This window comes from Amblyomma maculatum, chromosome 7 (assembly GCF_055883805.1).
Source record: "Amblyomma maculatum isolate TAMU_Amacu chromosome 7, ASM5588380v1, whole genome shotgun sequence".
Classification (NCBI taxonomy): domain Eukaryota; kingdom Metazoa; phylum Arthropoda; class Arachnida; order Ixodida; family Ixodidae; genus Amblyomma; species Amblyomma maculatum.
This window is the reverse complement of record NC_139350.1, coordinates 115,724,047-115,733,781: the sequence shown is the minus strand read 5'-3', so window position 1 is coordinate 115,733,781 and position 9,735 is coordinate 115,724,047.

The window sequence follows — 9,735 nt, the reverse complement described above, 5'->3', positions numbered from 1 at the left end:
CTCGAGCGGTGCACGCTGCTAAAGGCTTAATGTGGTGAGCTCTGGCCGTTCATAGCGAAATTCCTGCCTGTGACGTGTTAATTTTCTCTAACAACTTCAATGTTTTGCGTCTATTACCGAAATCGCAGCACAAGTGTCAATGAGGGCCATGACAGAAACGCTTTCGACCAAATCTTCGATAAGGTTGGCTGGTGATAGATAAGGACTTGGAAAGTTCGACGGGGTAGCCGTTCTCGCCTCAGGGACTGCGGCCTGTAATTTTCTTCACATTAGGCGCTCAGTCAATGTCGCATCGGAGAGATGGAGCGATGTCGCGGCGATTGTGAACGGTGGTCGGAGATGGCGTAGGGGTCTGATGAGAAATTACGCCTTGTTGGAAGCTCTGTAGGCGCGGAATACTGAGGCGTCAAAGATCAGTACTCAAAACCTTGGGTAGGTGGTGCTGATAATGAGAGACGGTTTCGGGAATAGCGGGCAATATACCCAGCTAGTCCACAAGTGTAGCAAATTGGCTGGTTATCTGTTGTGCGCTCCTTTTATGCAGGTTCATATGCATCATTTAGTAAGGAGCAGATATGTTTGACTAAAATATAATAAAACCATGCCGAAATAGGTTTACAAATGGTGGAATTGCACTAGAGCAACCGATGCGCATTTCCATGGAACAAGCGAAGTCTGCATGTGAACGATTGCAAGGACTCTCGTTGGTGGCGCGCTAATTAAAAGATCGAAACGAGCGAGAACTTTGCAGTAATCATTTGTGCTATTGTTCACGAGAGGCAGACAGTTTTCACGGGTGCTGAGAACGGAAACGCAGGCGCAGTGGCAACGCTTGTATCTAAGTCGTACGCATCATTTGTATTTAGCAGCGCCCGCCTGTAAACCCGAGAGAATTGCTCTATGTGAGCAATAAACAGGCGAACAGATCGAATTTTCACTTCTGAAGATTAAAAAGCAGACCGACATGAGCTTCACCAAGCACAGCAAGAACAAAGAGCCGAGGGAACGAAAGCGAACCAAACCTCAGGGGGCGAGCGGCTGACGTGCGACCATCTACTAAGCGTGGAATACCAAAAAATAACAATGCCAAGAGGAAACAATAAGGTGATTGCTTCCATCCGCACAGGGCGGCAGAACCTGCCGTGCAAAGGATATTTAAAATATTATCACGTTTTTCTAAGGCACATCAAACCTACATAAATTTTCACGCTTGGCCACATGGGGCTCCATAAAATTGCGTCTTATATACGATTACGTCTTCGAGACACGGATGTTAAAATGAGTATTAAGAATAAAATTACTCGCAGCGCAGTAATGATGAAACAGACAGTTCAGGTAAAATAGTTCTGTTGCGCCGAAGGCAAGAAAAGAGCCGTTACGAATGCTAGCTGAGCTGCTGCCTTGTGCTTCAATATGGCGGCTTCAACGAGGTTGTCTCCATCTTGAACGGCAATGCTGAATTGAGGTACATTGATATCAAGGCATCCTTGTAGGCTCCTTTGAGCAGCGTCGCCTGGCGGCAAATAACTGTATTGTTAAATCGAAGAAGAGCGCGATTAAAGCCCATTTTTCTCGTCGATTCGGTAGTGCAATTACCTTTGCGTTTTCGAACGCCAAAACAGCGGTTAGATTCCGCTTCGTGTTGATTATCTTGACTCTGTTTGCAATTGACTGAAATAAAAGAAATTACTAAAATATTTCACGGTAGTGTGATCCCATTTAGGCTGCATCATGGGATGTTTTTGACTATAAGAAGCCTCAAAACTAAGGCCTGCTTGCACGGTGGAGTCGGAGCTAAGTCCAGACTTGAACGGTGTCTTTAGCCAGACCAGGCTTGTAAGACCGAACTTCTTCACGGCTATTTTAACATACACACAGAGGCAATCGAAAGCAACTTTGAAGACAGCGGGTTGACCCTGTTTAGAGAACGCCCATACGTGGTAACTGACGGTATGCACTTTTAATTTCTCACGGTATGGTGGGGTTGAAAATTTTTAAAGAAAAGAAAAGAGAGCATAGGCCCAAAAGAGCGCTTTGCACGTGTGACGTCCCTAGGCCGGAAGACTGCCGGCTGTCACCGCTGCCTATTGGCCAGGGCCCGTTGAGACTCTAGCGATGAGAAGCTGAGCAAGGTCGCCTCTATTGCCCCTCAAAATTCATGTATGTCGAACTTGTTTGGCAGCATGATGCGACCGCTCGTTGGAGCCTGCTGCGGTCTTTGCTGCCTAAAACATTATAGAGCACTACAGAATATGCATTGGAGTAATGCGAAAGCACTGATGCTACTGTTGGTTGATTCTTGGTACTTTTAATCGATTAATTCACTTCTTCCCTATTGCAAAAACTAGTCCCGCTAGTTCCCAGCGCCACAATGCCGTACCTGATTACGGGCCCAGTATGACGCTGGAGACGAAATGTATTGGGACGCGGCATACTGGCACGCTCCACACTGGTGGCACTGGTAGCCGGGAGAAAAAATGGAATGGGTAGAACGTAAAAACGCAAGACCAACGAAGCACTTCAAAGACATTAAAAAAGCTAATTTGAAATAAAATCAACTAGGAGAAAAACACCTGCAGGACCAGTGCGCTTCGAACTCTGTACCTCTCACTTTGTAGATTTGTATGCTAACCAATTGAGCATTTTGGCAGAAATAATTGTTTTTGAGTGCTCTCAAGATCAGCTGTGAAGTTTGTTTTGCATGATAGCCCACATTATTCAATTCCAGTGTTAGGTGTACGAAATCATCAGTGTCTCATAAGATATCAGAGGCGAGGCGATCGTGGTCTCTCTCGCAACGACCTATCGAAACATAGAAACTCTAGAAAAAATATACTGTCTTTGTTTCCATACAGGTGAGCAACAACAAAAAGCGCTTGCCTGAACCACTTACCGGAACAACTGGATACAAAAGTCGTCCAGGTAGGCCGATTTTCTTCAAATCTACGGCCATTTTTCGACCAATCACGTTGGCGCCGTCGTTAAGCCTAACGGCGTCGCCGACGCCTGGCCTGGCGGAATCGGCCCTCCGAAGACAAAATGGCCGCGGATCAAATACGCGGCTACGACCCTGAGGCAATGTTGTGGACCTCGGTACCCACCACCGGAGACACAAATTCGACGGTTATCCTGAAAATTCGGAGTCAAGCTTTACTTCAATCGGCTGCACGCCGCTCCCAAGACAAAGCCTAGATGACAGCGTTCGGCGCCGTCCCGGCCGCCATTTCCTCGGTCGGAAACATGAACGCTCCCGCGACGCGCGCCACGGGAAGCAAGGCCAAGGCGTTCTCAAAGTGGAAGCCGCGTCCAATGCCCAAACCGACTCCCGAAGTATACGTTATGGTCATAAAGCCCAGAGAAAGTGTTTCTCTTCACGAGGCGTTCACGGAAACCAGCTACGGCACTGCCATTTCGGCGTACCTCGGGCTGAAATGGGCCCGCGCCATCTCCGTTCTACCCTCACGAGAACAAAACATCATTGTGCATACCCCGGACATCGAGGCGGCCGACCAGCTCATCGGGGACTTAGCAGTAAACACCGAGAAGGGGTCGATCCCGCTTCGGGGTTACCTGACACAAGACGGCGGCAACATATCGCATGGCGTGATCGTGGTCCGTAACTCGGACACCACCGAAACTCTCCAAGACCGAGTGTGCTGGCGCGCCGACACCATCCTGGAAATCCAGAAATTCGAAACATCCAACAAGGCACGCATCACTTTCGCGGGTGAAGAGAAGCCCCGTTACGTGCACTATGACAACATGGTCGTCTCTGTGCGAAACTATTACAAAACTATTCCTGCGTGCGGCCAGTGTGGGGCCGTCGGGCATCGCGCGGATGCATGTCCAAACTTGCAGTCGAACACCTGTGGGCTCTGCGGATTCCAAGCTCCGCTAGTGAAGGGGGTGCGGGCTCCTCACAACTGTGTTCCGCGGTGTTCTGTGTGCGGTGGCTCCCATGCCACTGTGCGGCAAAATTCCGCACACCCAAGATAAAAAAGAAAAAAATGGCGCCCAAGAAGAAACGCCACCATGTTTCTCCCGGCGATCAGCCTCGCCAGGAAATCTACAACATCGAGAACCAACCTACAGGAGGTGTTGAAAAACGACTATCGAAGGTGTCGCCACCACACGGCGGACTGGCGAAACAAGCGACGGAAACGCGCGGTGATAGCAGGGCCTGGGTCAACGCAGTCAAAAACGGACACAAGGTGAGCGGTTCGGGTGGGGCTGCTTCTCTCTCCCCCCTTTCTATTCCCTTCCCAAGGGTGCGTAGCGCCGAGCAAGATCAAATAGCAGCACTCAGGGCCCAAAACGAGATGCTGCTTAAGAAAATAGCGAATTGGAATCCAAAATTACCCAGTCTTCTCCGCCCTCCCCTCACGCGGCTGAGGTAATTGAGAGTGAGCTCGTGGTGCCAAAGGCGGTAACAAGCTGGGAGGCAGCATTTGAGGCCCGCTTCAGGGCCACGGAGGCACGATTCATTGCCATAGAAAATCAGATTTCAATGATGGTCAACGCCATCTCCAAATTGCAAGAGACAATCCCCGCGATGATTGCCAAACAAATTGCGCATTCCTTGCGCTCCTCGCGCAGGCCCGGCGGTCCCTTACCCGGCTGTCCTAACAAAACTTCTAGATGCACCCCTGAGGTAGACGATGACGACAACTGCTCGCTCTCCGGTATGGAGGATGCCCTCCTTCCCGCGGGTGTTGGCTCCGGAGCAGCGTCACTACAACCCCTCCTCAGCCTAAAAGACCATGGCGAGCAGCCCTAAGATCAGGCGCTCCTCAAGAACCAATTCGGCCACCCCCATCCAAATTGTCCAATGGAACTGTCGGGGCTTCCGTTCCCGCGCAAAGGTGGCGGATCTCCGACTTTACCTTTCAACTTTCGACTCTCTTCCCGCGGTGGTTGCCCTCCAGGAGCCAGGGAGTGGTGTCACCCTCACAAATTTTATCACCTTTCAGCAGGACCTCTCTTACTGCGTCTGCGTGCATAAAAATTATACGGCTACACTAGTTGACTTAGAACTTCACACTGAATATTCCTTCGTGATGGTGACACTTCTTCCGCTCAAGAAACAAGATGCACCACTCCTCGTACTCAACATCTACTGTTCCCCCGGACTAAAAAATGTAACGTTCGCCGCACTCTTTAGCCGCGCTCTAAGGGCTGTGGGCAGGGACTCCCTGGTGATTGTGGGTGATTTCAATGTCCACAGTACACTCTGGGGATACGTGCGTGAAGAGAAGCGTGGACGCAAGCCAACGGAACTCGCGTCCACGCTGGGCCTGACTCTTCACACTGACCCTGCATATCCAACGCGGATGGGTAATTCAGTGACCCGGGTTACATGCCCGGCTCTAACCTTTACTAAAAACATTGTACACGCAGAATGGATCAACACCGAGGAAACCCTCGGTAGTGACCACTGCCTTATCAATACCACTGTAAGAACTAAACCATTGGCAAGACCCCACGCACAAGCTCGGCTACCCGACTGGAATAAGTTCCGACAAAGCTACATCAATTCGGCCTCTATCCACGAACAAGGATACCACGCGTGGGCACGAGGATTGGTTACACATCTTCATTCGGTGGAAACACAAATTCAGCTCTCGGAGGCCACTCCAGAGGTGGACAACCACCTTCTGCACCTTTGGAAAGCGCGGCACTGCCTCGTCCGCAGATGGCGCCGCCAAAAACATAACAGAAAGCTCAAAATTCGTATCGCCGAGCTCACTCAGCGAGTGGCAGAGTACGCGGCCCAACTCGCCGTCTCGATCTGGGTAGACCGCTGCAACACGGCGGCCAGACAAATGTCGAGCCGGAGCACGTGGCGCCTTTTCCGTGCCCTAATTGACCCGAATCGAACCCGCGCCGAGACACAAAAACGTCTCCAACGAGCTATTCAGAGCTTCGATGGAAATACATCAAAATTAGCATGCAAACTGCGCGACCAGTATCTTTGCACTAAACAGGACCCCGGAGGACCCGCGTACTCGTATGCAGGTTCAGAGAACGCGGATCTGGATAAACCGTTCCAGTTGCACGACATAAAGGCGGCCTTGGCTAACATGAAAAGAGGAACGGCACAGGGCCGGGACAAGATAACTGTGAAACTGCTTGCCAATCTTCCCGACCCCGCCTACGAAACCCTCCTCGCTTTCATCAACTCGATCTGGCTTGGTGAGGCACCTCTACCAATTGAATGCAAGACCGCCCTGGTAACTTTCATTCCGAAAGCCGGCAAAGCCATAAACACAGACAACCTCCGCCCCATCTCCTTCACGTCTTGTGCGGGAAAGCTGATGGAGACCATGGTGTGGGACAGGCTGTCTGGGTTTCTGGAATATAAACGTACATTCGCAGACACCATGTTCGGTTTCCGCCCGCAAAGGTCCGCTCAGGATGTTCTGCTTCAACTCGACCGAGAAATCCTCAACCCGGCCGAATCAGTTCAAAACAAATCAGCACGTTTCATTTTATAGAACTTTCATCGCACCGCTAGCGTGACCGCTATGAAATCAAACCTAGGTTTATCACTTCTAGCAACGCGCCGCAGACTTCCGCGACTGTACCTCTTTCACAAAATATTTTATCACGACATACTACATGATGAATTGCTCGTACCACCCACATACATATCTTCACGCCTTGATCATGCACACAAAGTCGGCCTAATTTCATGTAACACCAAAGCATTTTCTGACTCGTTTATACCTCGCACATCTGTGAACTGGAACCACCTTCCTTCGTCAGTTGCTACAACTGAGCGGTTACCATTGTTCCAGTTATCTGTGCCCAATGTTGCGCAACCCAGGTAGCACAGAATGTGGGGCCCCAGTAGGTCCGATGTAGGCAAGTGGGGCTGGGGCAACCATCATAAAACCTGCATCGGTCCCCGATGGGGCTAAAGTGGGCAAGCCCCATTTGGGCTTGCCCCTGCTCCTACTGCATGGGTCACATAGCGGCGTTTCTTCGGCTAATGCAGAGCACATTCCTGCATCCAGACCACAAGGGTCCCTTGCCGGATATTTGAGGGCAATCCAACCTAAATGTGGGCTTTTTATGGGAAAGCCCTCATAGATCCGAAATGAGGCCGCCCCCATTAAATCTTTGTGGGACCAACATCGGCCGTAGTGGGGCAAGAAAACGGACATGCCCACATACTGCCCCAATCGGCCCCTTGTAGGTTACTTGTGGGCAGGTGAAATATGAATAAGGGCTCAATTTGGGCAAGCCCTCGTGAAGCCTAAATGAGGCAGCCTTAGCTAAACCGCTTTAGGTCCCACATAGGCTGTAATGGGGCTGGAAGGCGGGAGGGCCCGCATGATACCAAAATTGGTCCCTTGTGGGGAATTTGAAGGCACGTGCAACAGCAAGTGGGCTTTAGGTTCAAAACCAACACCCAGCCGAATTGGGGCTGCCCACATGAAACCGCTGTAGCTCCCACATCGGCCGTAATGGGGCTAGAAGGCGTGCGTGCAATTGCGTAATCATTGTTTCCAACTTTTATTTGCATTAGATGTTGCCCTAAATTACTATTATAGATGATTTGTATAACAGTTGTTGTCATGTTTAGTCGATTAACAATTTACATGGCTTTAGTTCTCGCGCTCATGCAAATTGCTCTACAAATACTAAAACAAACTGATTGCTATCTGTTGCCTCTTATGTGGTTGCTTTGGACAGCCTGCAACTCGCAGCACAATATTACTGTTCAGAACACACATCTCCACAGCCTGAACAAGATGCACATGAAGTCATTTCGGCTAGATGAATGTTATGAATTATTGTAAAATTTAATATTGTGGCTGTTTAGAAAGTGCAGACATGTATAAAATAATTACTTAATTATGTGCATAAATATTGATTGGGAAAATTTCGACTAGGGCTTTCCACCAATTTCCTACGTCGGACCCTTATGAGAATAATGTGGGCAAGCCCAAGTGCGGCTAGCGCTATAAAACCCGCATTGGTCCTATGTCATTACCTGAGGGGCTAACTGAAATAAAAAAAATGTTCCTCCAAAGCGGCTGCCCAAATCCGTCCAAAGTAGGACCATCGCGGGGAGTTGGCGCATGTGCCCTTTTAACAATGCCGGAAAACTGTGGGCAGCCCCGCAAGGGCTGCCTGCATCGGCCCCTAGAGGGGCCCATTGGGGCTTTGTCGACAGCCCCCTTCGGGCCTACGTCGGCCCCTCTTGCAGCACCCACATTGAGCCCACCGGGGCTGTCCTGTATTGCCTAGATCGGGCCCACCGGGGCCCACCCTTCAGAGCCCACTTTGTGCTACCTGGGAATGATGCCTAGCACAGACGTGTTTTACGTATATGCTATAATGTACTGATGTTTATGTATGACCATGATCTGCGTATTTGTTTGTTTGTTTGTTTTTCTCGCTATTTCATTACATGCTGTACATTTTTATATGTGCCAAATGTTTTGTTGTAATCCACACTCCCCTCTGTAATGTTTTACCTTGAGGGTACCAATAAAATGAATATCCCTTCAACGATAAGGCAGTACTCGCCCTTGACTTGAAGGGGGCTTTCGACAATGTCACGCACGAAATCATACTGCAACACCTCTCCCAGACGAACTGTGGACATAACACATTTCAGTACATCAAGCAATTTCTCTCAGATCGGCAATCTTTCATCCGAATACAAGACGAAGAACACGGCCCATATAAACTGGGAACGAGAGGCACACCACAGGGCGCGGTCCTCTCGCCATTACTTTTCAATCTGGCCATGATGAAACTCCCGGCTCAGTTAGCGACGGTCGAAGGCATCCAGCACGCGCTGTACGCCGACAACATAACCATCTGGGCCAAACACGGATCGGGTGGAGACATTGACGCCAACCTGCAGCAAGCGGCGCAGATCGTAGACGCTTACGCCCGCCGCTGCGGCCTTCAATGCTCACCGTCAAAATCCGAATTTGTGCACATTCGCCCATCGCCTAAGTGCACCACAAAAATGGAACTATCCCTGGCCAGCGGTCCGATACCCGTACACAATGAGATTAGAGTACTTGGTCTCCTTATCCACAAACATCGACGGGGTGATACAACACTAGCAAAACTGCTCAAGGTGGGGGACCAGGTGGGCCGGATGGTGCGCCGGGTTTCCAACAAACGCGGGGGGTTACGGTGCACAGACGGTTTGCGGCTGGCGCATGCATTCGTGACCAGTCGAGTACTTACTCGACTCCTTGCCTCCATCTGCGCAGGTTTGATGAGAACGCCCTGGAAGTGATTCTCAGAAGGATTTACAAGCGTGCCCTCGATCTCCCGATCAACACATCCAACCAGTGTCTTATAGGCCTGGGGATGATAAACACATTCGCGGAGCTCAGAGAGGCGCACTTGACTAATCAACACACAAAACTTTCAAAAACGCCGTCGGGACCCCGCCTATTAGCCCGACTACACATCCACCACCCAACATTTACGGAACAGCGCGTACGTATTCCTGAAATCTGGAGATACGCCTTGCACGTAAACCCTCTTCCGGCCAACATGACACGTGAAGACCACATTGGCAGGCGCCTTGCGCGGGCGGAGACACTGGCCCGTCACTGTCGGAACAAAGACGGAATTTCCTACGTGGACGCCTCCGGCCCTCCCCATGGGGGGTGGTACACAGCCGCAGTCGTCCATTAAAACATCACGGTGAATGGCCTAACGTTCCGAGCTCAAGATAACCCATGCGGAAGAAGTTGC